This window comes from Protopterus annectens, chromosome 2.part0 (assembly GCF_019279795.1).
Source record: "Protopterus annectens isolate FY-2018-M chromosome 2.part0, PAN1.0, whole genome shotgun sequence".
Taxonomy (NCBI): domain Eukaryota; kingdom Metazoa; phylum Chordata; order Ceratodontiformes; family Protopteridae; genus Protopterus; species Protopterus annectens.
Genome location: NC_056728.1, coordinates 1836704000 through 1836722553, shown reverse-complemented (window position 1 = coordinate 1836722553; position 18554 = coordinate 1836704000).

The window sequence follows — 18554 nt, the reverse complement described above, 5'->3', positions numbered from 1 at the left end:
GAATTTATTTACCCTTGTAATTTAGTTGAGTTCATCTTTCTTTGGAAAGCAGGTGCCACATGTAGCTTTAATAACCCTTATTCTAGAATAAGTACCTTATTCTATTCAAATAAATCTGTCACACATTTGTAGATCAGATAATGCTTTTATTATGCTTTTATTTACAGTGGTTCAGCTGTTCTGTATGCACTTTCATACGGAAAACCAAAAATTTATTTAAAACAGACATCCATTGTCAGTAAAATGTTTCTGCATTTTTTCATTCATAAACAATATCAGCAGTTTAAAGAACTAGATTTTTAGGCTGAAAGCTTACCAACAAATGCAAGCAGATTGAGAAAACAGGCTCGCATCAGCAAATATTTGTCTTAAAGATGACAGATTTATAGAAACAGGCTTCCTTTCTGAATAAATGTCTTTGGCTAGCAAAGGAAGGTCCATAAGAGTTTAATAAAATTATTTAATACTGCTCCCAGCTATGTACTGCTCTCAAATATACAGCTCTTGCATACCAAAAATCCAAACAGAATGAAAGATAATACAGCAGCCCTATGTGTTTTTCTCTCAAGTATTGGAAACCTTGTATTTTTAAAAGTTTTAGTTTTTATTGAGTGGATCCGTATGAGTGTGTGCTTTTTATATTATTTCAAAACAAGACAAAGACTCACAAATAGTAAACGCTCTGCACTCCCCTCACAGTTCAAATAGTAAAGCAGCAAAAATCAGGTATCAGAGCGAAACACAGCTGGTAAGTTTTAAAACACATCCAAAGGCAACAATTCCATCCAGTGCAAGTATTTTATTGAAACAAACAGATAAATCCGGTAAACGCTTTCACCCAACAGGGCTTCATCAGACCATAATGCATCACTGATAACAACTCCTTATATAGTAAAAAAGGCACAAAAACCTGAATTCAAACATTTTTTTAGAGTGACAAGATCATAGTCTTATCAAACATCTTATTCTAAAAGCATTAATTATAAAAAGTGTAGAAAAAAATATAAAAATATATATAAAGAAATACATATAAGAAAATGCATAAAAATATATAAAAAATCTAAAAAAATATACATATTTTAATATACAAGTACATAAATACTGACAATAATATATGCTCAAACTAATAATGTTCTCATTTCATAGGGACACAAATTTCATGTGCCTATTATACACAATATATAATAGTCCTTGCCAACTGGTGAACAGGTCTAACCCGAAGAAGTTGTTGTGTTATCCTAAGAAAGGGAGGAAGGAGAATGTTTATGATATCTTTGGTACAGGTCCTTGTACTAGTTGTAACTTTTGCCACTTTATAAATTCTAGTGGTAACTTTGTGCACCCCTCAAATGGCATGAGTTATGAGTTCCATGTCTCTGCAACTTGCCAGTCTGAACATGTGGTTTACCTTGCTACTTGTGTATCATGTGATGGATTCTATGTGGGCAAGACAGATAGAAAACTCAGAGACAGGATATGTGAACATGTTTATCAAATTAGAATTAAGTCCACAGTCAATGCACTATCTAAACATGTATTGGAGAGAGGCGACACACATATGTTCACCTTCAGAGTCATTGAGATGTTATTCACAGGTCCAAGAGGTGGTGACACTAGGAACCACACTGAAGCACAGGAGGCTAAATGGATAATTCGGTTTAGGGCAGACTTTCATCCAGGTCTTAATGATAAGGTACCCCTGAAACCATTTTTGAAGTCTAGAAGGCTTACATAGAGCCAATTGTTCACCAGTTGGTGAGAACTATTATATATTGTGTATAATAGGCACATGAAATTTGTGTCCCTATGAAATGAGAGCATTATTAATTTGAGCATATATTTTTGTCAGTATTTATGTACTTGTATATTAAAATATGCATATTTTTTAGATTTTTTTATATATTTTTATGCATTTTCTTATATGTATTTCTTTATATATATTTTTATATTTTTTCTACACTTTTTATAATTAATGTTTTTAGAATAAGATGTTTGATAAGACTATGATCTTGTCACTTTAAGAAAATGTTTGAATTAAGGTTTTTGGTGCCTTTTTTACTATGTAAGGATTTGTTATCAATGATGCATTATGGTCTGATGAAGCCATGTTGGGTGAAAGCGCTTACCGGTTTTATCTGTTTGTTTCAATAAAAGACTTGCACTGGATGGAATTGCTGCCTTTGGATGTGTTTTAAAACTTACCAGCTGTGTTTCACTCTGATACTTGATTTTTGCTGCTTTGCTTTTTATATTCATGACCAGAATCACTTGTGGTATTTGGTTTGGCCTGAACCAACATCCAAGAGTGATGACATGTCAAGATGTTTTCCACATTTGTACCTTGTCAAATGACTACTCTTCACTTAAGCCGATACATTTCCATGTATTACTATTCACTGAAGATGCCTGAGAGAATGGCACTTTGTCCGTATTACAATATTTTAGGACTTGTCGGAGCACCCACCCTAATGTAAATGAGAAAAATGCCCTACTTTGGTTCACATGTGCAGAAATGCCAAAAATCTCCAGTTCAGCCCACATGAGCAGTACTTCTAAGCATTGTGGGCAACACAGGAGATAACTGGAAACCTCAAGTGAGTTATGAGGTTCAGTATCACAGATGGAAGCCCCACTTGTCCCTGAAGCGTCAGGTATTTCACAGGAGTGCCGCCTAGGATAGTCTCATTGTACATATGAAATGGCAATGCCAAAATATTCAACTTCAAACTTTTTGTAAAAGTCCATTTTGGTAGACTGAAAACTTCTTTTGAGGAGTTTGCAGAATGAAAATAAACTGTTTTATGGTGTATGTAACTGACTTCATTCCTTAATTAGATATTGCAGTTTTATTAAAATGCTATGTATATGTGTATGCACTTGTTGCTTGCTTGTTTGTATGATTTATATGGAAAAAAATGTCAGGTGTTATGAATGAAAATAACTGGGCCACATTAAAATATACTTGCTTTTATATAATTAAGAAATTTAATTTTGAAATAATAGTAGTGTTCCATGCTGTTACATTAATTACCAAGCATTTTGTTCTTTTTGTGAAATACTAAATAAATAACCTCCCCCATCAACGAATATTACTAATGACTGTTTGTGTTCAAGGTTCATCTTTATCTGCCAAAATATGTTTTCAGACATCCCTAGAACAAAGGCATCTTGTGTATCCTGTAGTCCAGCTGTACCACAGTCTAGGCAGGCAGTAGAATAATTACTTTTTTTTGCTCCCCTATCCTGCAGCTGATCTTCAGCTGTCATCGGCTCCTCACCTCATTTACCTAGACTCCCCAAGTTCATCCTAACTGGCACCAGTGATGAGATCGAGGACACTGGTGCAGCATCATAGTACTGATGGGGAGTGTGTCCTAACCCCCTTCCACCCCATGAAAGTCTTGCAAGCCCTGAAGTTGCTGCTTCTTATGGGTGGTACATGCATGCATCCATACATGAGCATCCTTATACTGCTTGCAGTATAGAGCTTGTCCGGTTCTTAATGCTGCTATTGTATTGAGCCTTAGTGGATTCTGTTCCCCAACCCCCTAGATAGGTGATCTGGTACTTGCTCCCATTCTCCTCCTGTCCATTCCCTCCAATGTCTGTACTGCTTAGTTGAACCCAGGTTGTCTGGGGAGCAATAAGGGCTTTCTGCCTGTCTGCACCACAAGGTTGTATTGGAGAAGAATTACTGATGATAACCATGGCAGTACAGAGGGAGGATTTTCAGCACTCAAAAACAAATCCCAGTAACAAGAATAAGCACTATTGTTGGGAACTATTTTTATATGTGTACAGGAAGAGCGTGAAAAAGCCAACAGTGTTTATTTTCTTTCTATATTTTTGTTCTACATTTTACTTAAGGTATTTTACCAATAATCTAAAGATTTTCTTTATTATGCATAGTAAATGGGAAATCAGCTTTTAGAAGGTTTGCATATGGAACATAATTTCATAAAGTGAGCTTTAATTTTGGTGACATTAGCTTGAAATCCATGGCCATTGCATGTAGGCTTTGCCCTCCTCCATTTCCTGGCTGTATCTGAATTCATCTATGAAGCGACTCTGGTGGTGTGCCGGCCATTACGGAAAAGTTAATGACATGTGCACCTATCTGTTAAACTCAGGTATTAGCAACCTGCATAAAGCCTGGATGCCCTGCTCACCACTGTGGTGTCTCTACCAGTGAACCTGCACCCAAGATACTCACCCAGGTGCCGGATAATCAGCACTCCCTCCTGTCAACCTGCAAAGATAAAAATGTATGTTTCCTTATGAGTCTCTTGGCTCTGACAGTGTAATCCCCTAACAGCACCACCAGAACTTGCTGTCTCCATCTTCTCTTTCATGCCCATACCTTCCAGCTTTTTTCCCCATATTTCTACACCCCAAATAACTTAACAAGCTACCCAGTTTACTTTATACACTCCTTCTTTTTTCCTTTCTCATCTACCTTTCATCTACCCACCCTAGTCCCTGTTCCTCTTGCCCTCCTGTCTCTTGCAGCCTTCCATTTCTTTACAATATTCTAACACTTTACTCTCCCTTTGGCTTTTTTTTTCTTATCTCTGGCTATTCTCTTACATTATCTCTACTCTTTCATATATCAGCTTACCTGCATACTTCAATTGCCTTTGACTGCTCTGCACTTCACTAATTGTTTTCTGTGCGAACTGCTCCAGCTCTGATCAGGTGTAGCTCTGACTCTATACTCTCCACCCACCTCCACATATCAATTTGCTCTTATTTACTACCTTCCTTTCACTTTCCATAATCCTTTTCACCCATTAAAATGGTCTTCCAACCCTGCAGAGCTCTCTTTCCATTTCCTGGCCTAACTGAACTCATTCGTGAAGCGACTTTGGTTGTGTGCCAGCCATTACGGGAAAGTTAATAACGTGTGCACCTATCTGTTCAAATCAGGTCAGAAAGTGTTACTTTTACCATTTTTAACAGATGAGCACCTACTCTATTATGGTTTCAGAGATCATAATGGCTCCAGCTACAGCTACCATATTGATTTAACACGTGTGTATTACCATTTGGCTTTGTTTTTCACATTCTGTTTTGATGGTGTTAATAAGTAACCTAGTACACTCAATCCAACACCGTGCTTGTGCTCAAACTGCAGTTGCTTACCTGTTAACTGCTAAATGCACTGTTTACTTTGGTACCAGCAGTCCTACCCCTGGTCAGTTGGTTTGTGAGACACCATCAATCTAACCAAGCACGCTTAATTTGATGTTATACACTTACGCACCAGCCTTTATCACTAGTACCTCATAGATTCCTGGGCCAACCGGCCTTGAAATATTAACTACTTTAAGATAAAACCTCCAATGGCTGCTGAGCTGACCGAACATTACAATATTTTGTAATATAAGACTAATGTTCATTGGCAGCAAATGTCCAATCGGACTTTAAGTTTTGACTAATTTAAGACAAAGGTTTCTTTGGCTACCCACGTACTAAACTCTCCTTGCTCACAGTGGGTTTTCTTAGACACTAAGTCACTGCCTGTTTCTTGCCTGTGTTTATATAACATTATTGAATAATCTGGTATCCATGTTGCTTTGTGTTGTTCTTACCTATATATGCGAAGCTGCCAGGTACTAGACTGCTCATTTCTCCCAATTTCTGCCAGATGTATACTACCAGAGCCACTGCTATGTTGTTTTCTCAGGCTAATTAAAATGCACGTCGGGCAAGTGTACTAAGTTAGAGTGTAATAGTGTGGAAATAACTTACAGTAGTTGTACTTTCTTAACCTAGCTGATACCTTCATAGTAACTATATTTAGTTTTTTTGTTTGTACTGTGTTACCCTAGCCAAAATCACTGATAGAAACTGTGTTTTCTCTGTTCTTTATATGCTTTGACTGTAGCTGCATCATTGATTGTTATACCTAAGCATTGTCACTGCTGTAGTGTATTGGTTCTATTGTTCAGGAAGCTACTCCTAGCCTCCTCTCTACTCATTGCTACTAGTGTCATCCTAGCCAAACTCACTGATAGCAACTGTGTTTCTTTACTTTTTTGTGTGTTTTTATATGCTTTAGACTGTAGCTGCATTATCATTGTTTTATTTAACATTGCCAGTGCTGTAGTGTATTGGTATTCTTTTAGAAGCTACTCCTAGCCTCCTGTGCACTCATTACTCCAATCTACACATTGCTTCTCCTTCTGTTAACTGCTTCTCCTTCTAACTGCCTCTCCCAAGTCTCCTCTCTCTGGCTCTACCTCCTCAGTGCTTTACTTGGTACCTTCTATCATACTATACTATCTTCTAATCCACCACCACTTACCTCTTTTTCTCCCCTCTTTCATTTGTTTCTAGGTATTAGTGACCTGCATAAAGTGTGGATGCCCTGCTCACCAGAACAGTAGTCCACTGTCCCAGCTACATTCGGCTCCCTACCAGTGAACCTGCTCACAAAATCCTCACCCAGCTGCCAGATAACCAGCACTCCTTCCTGCCAACCTGCTTCGATAATAACATATGTTTCCTTATGAGACTCTTGGCTCTGGCATTGTAATCCCCTAATGGCTCCCACCACACCACCAGAACTCGCTCTCTCCATCTTCTCCTTCATGTCCATACCTTCCTTCTTTTTTCCCCATATTTCTGCACCCCAACTAACTTAACAAGCTACCCAGTTTACTTTATACACTCTTTCTTCTTGCCCGTATCATTTACCTTTCATCTAAAGACCCTAGTCCCCACTCCTCTCACCCTCCTATCTCTCACAGCCTTCCGTTCCTTTACGATATTCTAACACTTTACCCTCCCTTTAGCGTTTTGTTCTTATCTCTAGCCATTCTCTTACATTATCTTTACTCTTTCCTACATCAACTTACCTGCATACTCCAGTTGCCTCTGACTCCTCTGTACTTCACTGATTGTTTTTTGTTCTATCTGCTCCAGCTCTGATCAGTTGTAGCCCCACTCCATTTGCCCTCGCTACTGCTCATGCTCACTCTGCTCCCCTACCCTACCCCCATTCCTACCCACACCATGTTAATTAGACTTATACCCTAGACAATCTGTACACACCCTCTTCACTGTCTAGTCACACCCACAGTTACGTATTCCTCCCTCCCCCACACCTTGAGCACACCCCTATAACCTTACCCCTCTATAGTATTCTTATTCTCCTCACACCCATTACTTTTCACATCCCACTACAACAACCCCTCTACTACACTCTTCCTAATCATGCTCATACAATTGACAATAACCTCCCTACTACTCCTATTCACCTCCCTTCTCTCTTATCATAGCAACCCACATTTAGAAAAACTCACTCCAACACTGTCTTACTCCATTAACAGCCACTCTATCATCACATCATTTACTGTCTCTCCATCCATATATCACGCCTCCTTCACTCTCTTATTTCATTACAAATTGCTCCCACTATAACCCACCATCTTGGCAAAGGTCAAAATCAAACATTTTACATTCAAGCCCCTTGCTCCTACATCTAACCCTCTAGTCACCACGCTCCTACAAGCAGGTGACATCCACACTAATCCAGGACCTTCCACTTCACTCCCTGACACTGCTCAAACAATCCTTCCCCTACCCCCAACACAATCAGTCAGTACTCCCATCCACATTCCATCCTCATCCTCCTGTACCCTCTCCACTTTCTCCCAAAAGCTTATCTTTTCTATCCATCAATATACAAAGCCTTCTGAACAAAGTCACTGACCTTCATGCATGGATCTCAGACTACTCCCCTCATGTACTAGTACTAACAGAAACCTGGCTTAAACTCTATATACCTAACACAGATATTCTACCCCCTGGCTACAACATATATCGACTAGACAGAACCTCAAAAAGAGGTGGGGGTTTAGCAATCCTCTACTGTGACCACCTGACCCTCTTTCCTCCATCCATTACTATACTTGACTTTCACCTTGTAGAAGTTCTAATTCTTAACTGCCACTTAAACAATCACAAAAAGTTTGCTATCCCCTCGATATATATCCCATCTGGCAAGAACATCCCAATCATTGAAAATGTACTTTCCTGGGTATCTCAAAGTATACACTATGAGACTATCTTGCTAGGAGATGTTAATATAGATTGGAGTACTCTTAATACCCACTCCCATTCCCATAGCATCAATTTGTTTGGCTTTACCCAGCTAATTTCTGCCCCTACAAGACTACAAAAAAAACCTCCAATAATGGCACAACACTAGACTGGATCATAACCAACAACCTCTACCTATACCATAACCCCAGATCCCTTCCTGATGCCTTGAGTGACCTCTTGCTCATCAGTATCCACAGATATACACCCCAGCTAACTAAACCACATCTATACAAATTCTGCTGTAAACTCACTGATTTTAACACTACCATCTTCAATGAAAGACTTTTTTCTGTTAACTGGTCTAACCTATACTCACTTCCACTCAGTGATGCAGTTCTCGAGTTCAATCATATCTTCTTAGACATGCTAGACACACTAGTCCCCCCTGCAAAATAAAAATTAAATCAAACTATGCCCCCTGGCTCAGTAAAAAATGTGTTCACAAATGCATAAAAGACTCTGACTGGAAAAACTGGCTAAAAATTAAATCCTCCTCCCACCACCAATTATTCAAAAAAATTAAGAAATCACACCAAAAAACAAATGCGCAATGATAAGAAAACATTTTACCTCAAGGGACAGTCCACTTATCACTCCAACCCCCCAAAATTCTGGAGTAATATTACCTCACTCCTTCACCCTGGTAAACCCTCAACCCCAAGCCCTTATCACACCCTTGCAGACCAAGATACTGCCTCCCTCCTTAACCAGTTTTTTATTGATACCATTAGTAAACTAACTAATTCTAACCACAACCCCCCAAAACACCTCCTCTAATCACAAAAATGAAACACATTTCTCTCTCAATCCTATTGCTACCCCCTACATAAAGTCTCTCCTTCTAAAACTTAAACCCTGCTCTCCCTCTGCTGACAATCCCCACCCCCCACACACACACATTTTCTCAAACTGGCAGCTAACTCCATTGCCTATCTGGTTTCAATTCTTATAAATAGATCTATCAGAGAAGCCACCATGCCCAACATCTGGAAGTCTTTCTACATTATTCCCCTTCACAAAGGTGGCAACTCCACTGATCCCTCTAACTATAGACCCATTGCTGTACTGTCCCCACTATCCAAAATCCTTGAAAAGTGCCATACATAACCAGATACTGAAATTCCTCCTCCACAATAACCTCCTTTCTCCTACCCAACATGGATTTTGACCAAACCACAGTACCTCTACTGCCCTTCTATCCTTTACTCACACCATCACTGATGCTAGAGATAACAACAAGATGGTCTTTTCTCTTTTCTTAGATCTTTCTAAAGTATTCAACACCGTACCACACTGCAAATTGCTAAACAAACTTGCTGACCTAAACCTTTTCCCCTCTACTCTCTCTTGGTTCTCCAGCTATCTTTCTGGCAGACTACAATCTGTCATTTGGCAGTCTTCCTATTCTGCATTTCTACCTGTTCACACTGGCATACCACAGGGCTCTATTCTGGGGCCACTTATTTTTAACATCTTTACCAATGACTTCCGCTCTTCCAGTACCCTTTCAACCCTCATACTATATGCAGACAATTTTACTCTGATTACATCTTCAAACTCAGTCACTCAACGTCATACACTTACACAACAATCCTTCCTCTCAGAGGAAAGCTGACTTAATGAAAATCAACTTATTCTGAATCCAAAAAAAAAAACAAAACTCCTCCTTTTCCTTCCCAAGGCTAGTGATCACCTAAAGCCCTTCTTCTCTATCACCTCCCTAAGTAAAACCATCATTAACGTTGAAACTCACACAAAATTACCAGGGATGACAATTGTGACCAACTAAAATTTGACTTGCATATCCACTAGACAATTAAGAAAAACAACCAAAAACTTGGCCTTTTATATCGAAATAAAAAATCTATATCTCCTGATACCAAATTATCCTTGGCAAAGCCTATTTACTCCCAACTCTCCTCAATGGAGCCCCAGTGCTTACGAACCTTCATTCCTGCTCCCTGTCAAAACTGGAACAAACTTATAACAAAATCACAAAATTTGCAGCCAGCTTATCTAATTCAACACTCCATTGCCTTGCTCTTAAAAAAACTCCACTGGCCTGAACTTCCCCATCAACTCAAAACATCTCAACTCCATATGACCTACTTCCTCCTCAATTGCCCTAATGTCTGTCCCACTCTCCAATCTAGTTACTTACTATACTCCTTCCCTTTCCCTACGTAGTGTTGACAAATCCCTTCTCCAAACTTATAAATCCAGAATTAACATTAGTAACCTTCTATATAAATCCTCTGTAACAAAACCCTGGAACAACCTCCCTGACAACTTATGTTGCACTACTCACACTAACCACTTCAAAAAAGAACTGAAGAACTTCCTCCTTAACACTTGGCTCTGTCTCTGCTATGACCCAACCTAATCCAGATTCTGCTTACTATTATCTATTGTATGTCTAGCTTTTAACTGTATGTCTGCTGGCTATGTTCACTCCAGCCAAATAAACAATAAACTCTATATGGAAGGTAGTTTATTTTCATTTTTATATTTACTTATACTTAGTTTATCACTCATACTACATTATCTACATATTTTTTTTTAATTGTTTTTTTACCTTGTTGTTTATACTTATGTAATACCAATTTGTAATTGTCTGTACTGGAGCTTTCTCCTCGGGTCTCAACTGAAAATGGACCTGTGCTCAGCTAGACTAACCCAGTTAACAAATGTGAAATAAATAAATAAATAAATTTAACATGAAGCATCCTCAGACCTAGATATAATAATTGTGAAGTACAGGGAGTACAGAAGGCTGTACTCCTATGTAAAATGCCTGTGTTGATTTTCCTTCATCACTAAAAGCTGCTCCATCTACTTTTTGTTGAATTGCATTTAATAAAGAAATTGTCAAAGAAAGTATATTTTCAACATTTCTGCTTTTGTCAAATTGGAGTACATCCGAGTTACAGCTGCAGAGCGTTTACTTAAAGAATTTTCATCAGTGTTGTGACCGAATATGTGATGTTGTACTGTTCTGAAGCCATGCTGCAGCCAAGAACCAGCTGCACAGCTATGTATAAACAAGGAGGGATACTTTAAAGTTACACTTACAGACAGACAGACAAACAGACTCACAACCACATGCTCCAGTCCTCACATCTAACCACCATGAAGTACAGAAACATTTGCCTCTAAAGTGTTGCACACTTCTCCATACCTCTCAAATTTCTAGAATTTTGCAAAACGTCCAGAGTTTTGTCTTGTATCTCTGGTCTGCTCCTCATAGAATGTGTAATTTTCTGGCATATTATTGAGGATTGAAGTCACTAAATAATGACAAAAATAAATATTCATGTAAAACCTATTATTCTTGCTGCTCCTCTCACATCTAACCACCCCAGTACAAACATTTGCCATTAAAGTGTTTGCACACACTTCTCCTCCTTCTCTCTCATTTATAATTTTGCAAAACGCGTTTTTTTTTTTGTCTTGTATCTCTGGTCTGCTCCTAATAGAATGTGTAATTTTCTGGCATATTATTGAGGATTGAAATCACTAAATAATGACAAAAATAAATATTCATGTAAAACCTATTATTCTTGCAACTTTCTAAGCTCATGAGCAGTATTTAAAATCTATCTTGTAATTGATGCATGTAATATAATGACATTCATTTTAGAAACTCTGTGGTCAAAGTATTCAGTTGTTATCTGTCTTTGCCATGCTAATATTTGAACTGTGGCTATATTGTGGTGGTTGCTCTTGAACCTGGTCTGATGAACCTTTAGTCTAATTCTTAAGTGCTTAACACTTAAATAAAATAAAACTTTTTCAGACAAGAATGTGTCTTGTCTTAATTTTAAAATAAATACAATTGTATTCTACATATTTTATAGAAAAAAACATAGCCATGCCATGTATGAAATATAGTGGTAGTCATGTTAAGTAAGAATATATAGTGCTGTTCATGCCATGTATGAGTATATAGTGCTAGTCATGTCATGCATGAATATATAGTGCTAGCCATGTCATGTGTGAATATGTAGTGCTAGTCATGTCATGTATGAATATATAGTGCTAGCCATGTCATGTGTGAATATGTAGTGCTAGTCATGTCATGTATGAATATATAGTGCTAGTCATGCTGTATATAAATATATATAGTTCTAGTTATGCCATGTATGGGGTCTATATTGAAACATCGAATGCCGGAAACAGCGAACAATGTTTCATCAACACATTTTCAGCGAAAGCTGAAAATGTCGAAACCACAGAACAGCAATTTCTTTCCTAGGGAAAGAAATTGCTGTTCAAACCAAAAAAAAAAAAAAAAAACACATTAAACACTTCCAAACACATACACATGTACCCTAACCCTAATTGTACCCCCCCAAAAAAAAACAGTAAACAACTGAATACACATATGCACGTAACCCAGCCATACATCTAAGGGGAAAAAAGTAAACCTTTTAAAACATATGCACTTACCTTAACCTGCACCCTAACCTAAGGTCAGTAACTCTTGCACATTTACATAAACAGTTCCAAACACATATACACTTACCTTAATCCTAATTCTACCCTCCCCCAAAACAAAAGTAAACAGCTGAAAACACATACATAAGTAACTCAATCATACATCTAACGCAAAAAAAAACAGTAAACACTTTCATACATATGCACTTACCTTAACCAGCACCCTAACCCTAAGATCAGTAACTGTTGCACATTTACGTAAACAGTTCCAAACACATACACACTTACCTTAACTCTAATTCTACCCTCCCCCAAAACAAAAGTAAACAGCTGGAAATACATACATACGTAACTCAATCATACATCTAACGCAAAAAAAAAAAAAAAACAGTAAAGATTTTCATACATATGCACTTACCTTAACCTGCACCCTAACCTTAAGGTCAGTAACTGTTGCACATTCACATTCGGGAGCTATACCGGACAAGGGACCACACTACAATTCAGAACACGGCAAAGCAACAAAGTGGTCAAATGACTTCTTTCCCAGGGAAAGAATTAACTGAACACCTGCTTCGGTGTTTTACCTGTTCACTCTTTATGTATCGATGAAAACGCATTCGACAAAATGAGTTTTCATCATTCTAATAGGAACCCCCATGTATGAATATATAGTGCTAGTCATGTTAAGTAAGAATATAAAGTGCTGTTCATGCCGTGTATGAGTATATAGTGCTAGTCATGTCACGTATGAATATATAGTGCTAGACATGCCATATGTGAATATATAGTGCTAATCATGTCATGTATGAATATATAGTGCTAGTCATGCTGTGTATAAATAGATATAGTTCTAGTCATAATATTTATGAATATATAGTGCTAGTCATGTCATGTGTGAATACTCAGGAGTGCTAGCTTGCACTGCACTTGAATTGTTTTTAATGCTGTTTTAACTGCTTTCTGGGAAAAAAATCTAGGCTTGTCTCCTGCCTTTCCTGTAACTAGTCTAGTCCAGATACAGATTGCTGTATCCAGGACTATTGGTAAGCTTCTGAGCCCCCAAGCCTTTCTGTGTTGGAGGGAAGCGTTTTAGCTTATCAGTGGGAGTGGTAAGCACTAGGTAGCCTATCTACCACAAGAGGAGTGGTTTCTGACCCAAAAAGTGTATTTTATTGGCCGTTTGGACAGTTTTTCCATCTCTTTCAACTTTCTGGTTTAAAACCATGCATTTGCACTTGTTTCTGCCTTTTCTGTAACTAGTCTAGTCCAGATACAGATTGGCTGTATCCAGGACTGTTGGCAAGCTTCTGAGACCCCCCAAAGCCTTTCTGTGTTGGAGGAAAGCCTTCTAGCTTATCAGTGGGAGTGGTAAGCACTAGGTAGTCTATCTACCACAAGAGGAGTGGTTTCTGGCCCAGAAATTGTAGCTCATTGGCTGTTTGGGCAGTTTGTCCACCTCTTTCAACTTTTTGGTTTAAAAGCACGCATTTGCACTCGTTTCCCACCTTTCCTGTAACTAGTCTAGTCCAGCTACAAATTTGCTGTATCCAGGACTGTTGGTAAGCTTCTGAGCCCCCAAGCCTTTCTGTGTTGGAGGGAAGCCTTCTAGTTTATCAGTGGGAGTGGTAAGCACTAGGTAGCCTATCTACCACAAGAGGAGTGGTTTCTGGCCCAGTAATTGTAAGTTTATTGGCCGTTTGGGCAGTTTTCCCATCTCTCTCAACTTTCTAGTTTAAAAGCCTGCATTTGCACTTTTCCCGCCTTTCCTGTAACTAGTCTAGTCCAGATACAAATTTGCTGTATCCAGGACTGTTTCTAAGTTTCTGAGTGGTGCCAAAGTCTGCTCTTCAAATTTTCCCTTAGATCTGCTAGTTCTCTCCTCCCCTGCACTTTTACTAGCTTATTAGTTTAGTACTTTACCAGACTGCTTGTAGCAATTATTGTAGCACACAAAAGTGCTACCAGCACTAAACGTTCTACAACAGCGGCAGAGAGAGAAAAAGGAGACTTTGAGTGGATTACGTACCTCTGTTTTACTTTTTATTGCTTATTTTTGCTAGCCGCATTTTTCTGACTGTTTTTTTATTAACTGTGCTACTTATTTGAACTGTTTTTTGAATTCTTATATTGTTGCACTTTGAACGTTTTTAAGTGTTTTTCATCTTTTAATTGTAAAGGGCTACACACTAAAGTGCGATAGCTTTTTCCTGCTTTAAAAGTGTTTTTTTACTTGTATCTGCTCTAACTTTTGAAAAAAAAAATCCTCTCTCTGTACTCGTTTCCCACCTTTCTAGAGCTAGTAGAGTCTGGTTTTCAGATTTTGCTGAATTCTGGGCTGTTTGTAAGTTTCTGTGTTGCCCAGACTTTTCTGAAATAGAGGGAAGCTTCTCTGTTCATCAGTGAGAGTGGTGAGCTTTGAAACAGCCTATCTGTCACTGGAAGAGTGGTTTCAGCTCAGAATGTGTAGTTTTATTGGCCATGTTTGTGCGATTTTGCGCAGTGGCATTTAACTGCGGTTAAAATATTCCCAGTGCCAGAAAGTCTGCTCTTCAGATTTTTCCTTAGAACTAGTAAGTCTTCTAGTTTTAGCACTCAAAACTGTTTCTGTTCCCTTAAAACTAGCCAATCTTCTAGTTTTAGCACTCAGAACTGTTTATGTAGCCTTAAACTAGCCAGTCTTCTAGTTTTAGCACTCATAACTTCCTGGTGCTGTACACTTGTCCAACTCTCGCTGCAAGCACTAAATAATTTACAAATGACTGCAGCACTCAACTTTCCTCACTAATCAAGAGGAAATCAGCTCCCAGTACTTAAATTAATAAGCACTAACCAGGCATGTCCAAGACTTCTGGTGTTTCCTTCTGTCCACATGATGAATCTGGGCATCTTGGGACAATGTAACAATTGCCTCATGTACACTGACAACCCTCTCCTCCTACCACCCAGCACTACAACCTGTGAGAGATGCACTTATATAGCCAAACTGCAAGCCAAGCTCTCTCAGTCCAAGACTGGACTAGACAGTCAAGAGGAGAAGGTTAACACCACACTGCACTCAACACATAGTCCATCAAAACCTGCACCTCCCAAACCCACACATAGTAATACAAAACCCACACCTACATTCACTGAGGTTCTCAATACAAATCTCCCCAAACAGAGACCTTTAAAGCTGAAATGCAAGCAACCACCACCCCCCAACACAACCCAAATGACACATAGCCCAAATACTCAGTGTGCCACTCAACTACAGCCCATAAGGTAAAGCAACATACCCAGCACACTAGTCATTGGCGACTCTATAGTCAGGCACACTGATGTCCCCCTCACCAGGCTGAACAAGGAGAAAGTCACTGTCAGCTGCCTGACGAGTGTCAAGATCCGCCATATAACGCATGCACTCAGTCAAGTACAAGTACAAGTATGACTCCGTCATTGTCCATGGAGTGAATGACCTGAGACGTACCTCCCTGGACTACATGAAAAGAGACATGGAGGAGCTCTCTGACCATGTGGCCCAGGCAGGTATGACACTAGCCCTGAGTATCATCCTGCCATCGCCCAGAATGATACCACAGTAGAAGAACAAAATGATTGACTACAGCAATTGGATAAGATTCTGGTGTCATTCCAAGGTGATCCAGTATCTGTCTGCCTGGGACGACATGATTGACAGGCCACAATGCTTTGCCAGAGATGGCATGCACCTGTCATCGCTGGGAATCTGGGTACTGGCTAAGGCACTTGCTGCCCCTATAGTGCCTTTTTTAGCAAGGCTCAAAAGTCAAATGCACCACCATAGTAGTCATAAACAAGCAAAATCTAAGGGTAATGCTACTCAATGCTAGAAGTCTAAACCTCAAAATGCACACACTTGAGGCTCTCCTTAAGATGGAGAACATTGACTTCTGTGTAGTGGCAGAGACCTGGTTTAAGGCTCCAGAGAGCACCCCTGCATTACCAGGCTACAATTCTTACCACACCTTTCGGCCACCCAACCTGGACCTAAAATACTAAAGGAGGAGGCATGTCCATATTCATAAAGTATATCCACACCTCCAGGCTAGATGCTCAACATAATGCCTCCAAAATTATCCACGTACAGTTAACACTGGGCAAGACTGCAGTTCAGGTTGTAGCGTGTTACAGATCCCCCACCATGCCCTAGGACACCCACTCTATATTTCTCAATATACTGGATAATATTAAGATACAGCCCAATGCCCTAATTTTGGGAGATTTCAACTACCCCTCCATCAACTGGGAAAACTACTCATGTACTAACTCATTTGCCCAATGTTTTCTGGAATTCATCAATTCCAATGCCCTGGACCAGCTTGTCTGTACCCCTACCTGGGGTAGCAACATCCTGGACCTGGTCATTACCAATATGGGTAATAGATGCTCCTAGCCAGAGGTCAACTCCTTGCTGGTCAGGTCCAATCACAAGCTAATCACCCTAGACATCCATATCTCACCACCCCTCCCCATTAAGGAAACTACCATAAAAAAACTTCTTCAAAGCCAACTTCATGCTTCTTAAGTCAGAAGTGGCAAACTTCATTCCACCCACACAGATGGAAAGTAGTGGCACGATTGCTGAATCATATACAAATGCACTGTATAAGCATATACACAAGTTAATGGACTATGCCATCCCCAACAGAACCAAGACGCTATCCTCCAGAAAAAGGAAGCAAATCTGGTGGTCCCCTGCCATAAACAAGCTCTACAACAGAAGGAAGAGACTGTTGCAGAAAAGAGTAAAATTCCATGACTGCAGGAACTCCCTGGTCAGCCTCAGCAAGAAGCTGAGAGCCCTCATAAAATCCTCCAAAGCTAGTTACGAAAATAAAATTGCCTTGGATTCTAAAGACAACCACAAAGCCTTCTACAGCTATGTCAAGAATCTCAGTAACAACACTCTGATCTGCTCTGAACTACAGCACAATGGCACTACATTTACCGAACCAACTGATATTGCCAACATCCTGGCAGACAGGTTCAGTGCTAACTACACCCCTCCCTCACCCCCCAAAGAGCCCATCCCCATACTGAATGATTGTAAAGCCCCTGAAATCACAGCCGCACAGGTGAAGACCGCACTCTCCAAAGCCAAGAACACAGCATCTATGGGACCGGACAACATCCCAGGCTGTGTTCTACACAAACTACAGAACGAACTGGCCCCACACCTAAGTACCATGTTCAACCATAGCCTCACTTCAGGCTTTGTGCCTAAGGAGTGGCACACAGTGACAGTTATCCCACTCCACAAAGGGGGTTCCACCACAGACCCCAGGAACTAATGCCCCATTAGCCTGATGAGCCTGGTCTGCAAGGCCATGAAATGCATCATTCTAGCGCTTATAAACAAAGACATGGGTGACCTCCAAACTCTGGACCCCACTCAGTTTGGGTTTGTAAAGGGTAGATCATGCTTCCTAAACCTAATTTACTTCTTCAAAGCAGTCACTAGAGCCGTAGATGAGGGTAAGGTAGTGCACACAGCCTATCTTGACCTTGCCGAGGCTTTCAACACCATCCCCCACTCTGGTATTATAGATAAACTCACTGGACTAGGCATAAATCCCTATGTCACAAGATGGGTGGCCAACTGGCTCACTGACAGAACCCACACAGTGAAAGTAGCTGACTCCAAATCTGACTTCAGACCAGTGACAAGCGGAGTACCACAGGGTTCGGTCCTGGGTCCTCTCCTGTTTGGTATCTACTTCTTTGAAGTCCAGGCTAATACAGCTGGTCTCTGGCTAATGAAATTCACAAACAACTGCAAACTAGGAGCCATAATCGATTCACCTAAGGATGTGGACATTTTACAAAGAGGCCTCACTGAGACTGATGCTTGGTGTCAATGTCATGGCCTAAAGCTCAATGCCAAGAAGTGCCTTGTCATCCCGTTTGGGAAAAATACCATACCCATGAACTACCATATAGGTGGTAGCCTACTAAACACCGAAAGTGTGGTAAGAGACCTTGGTACA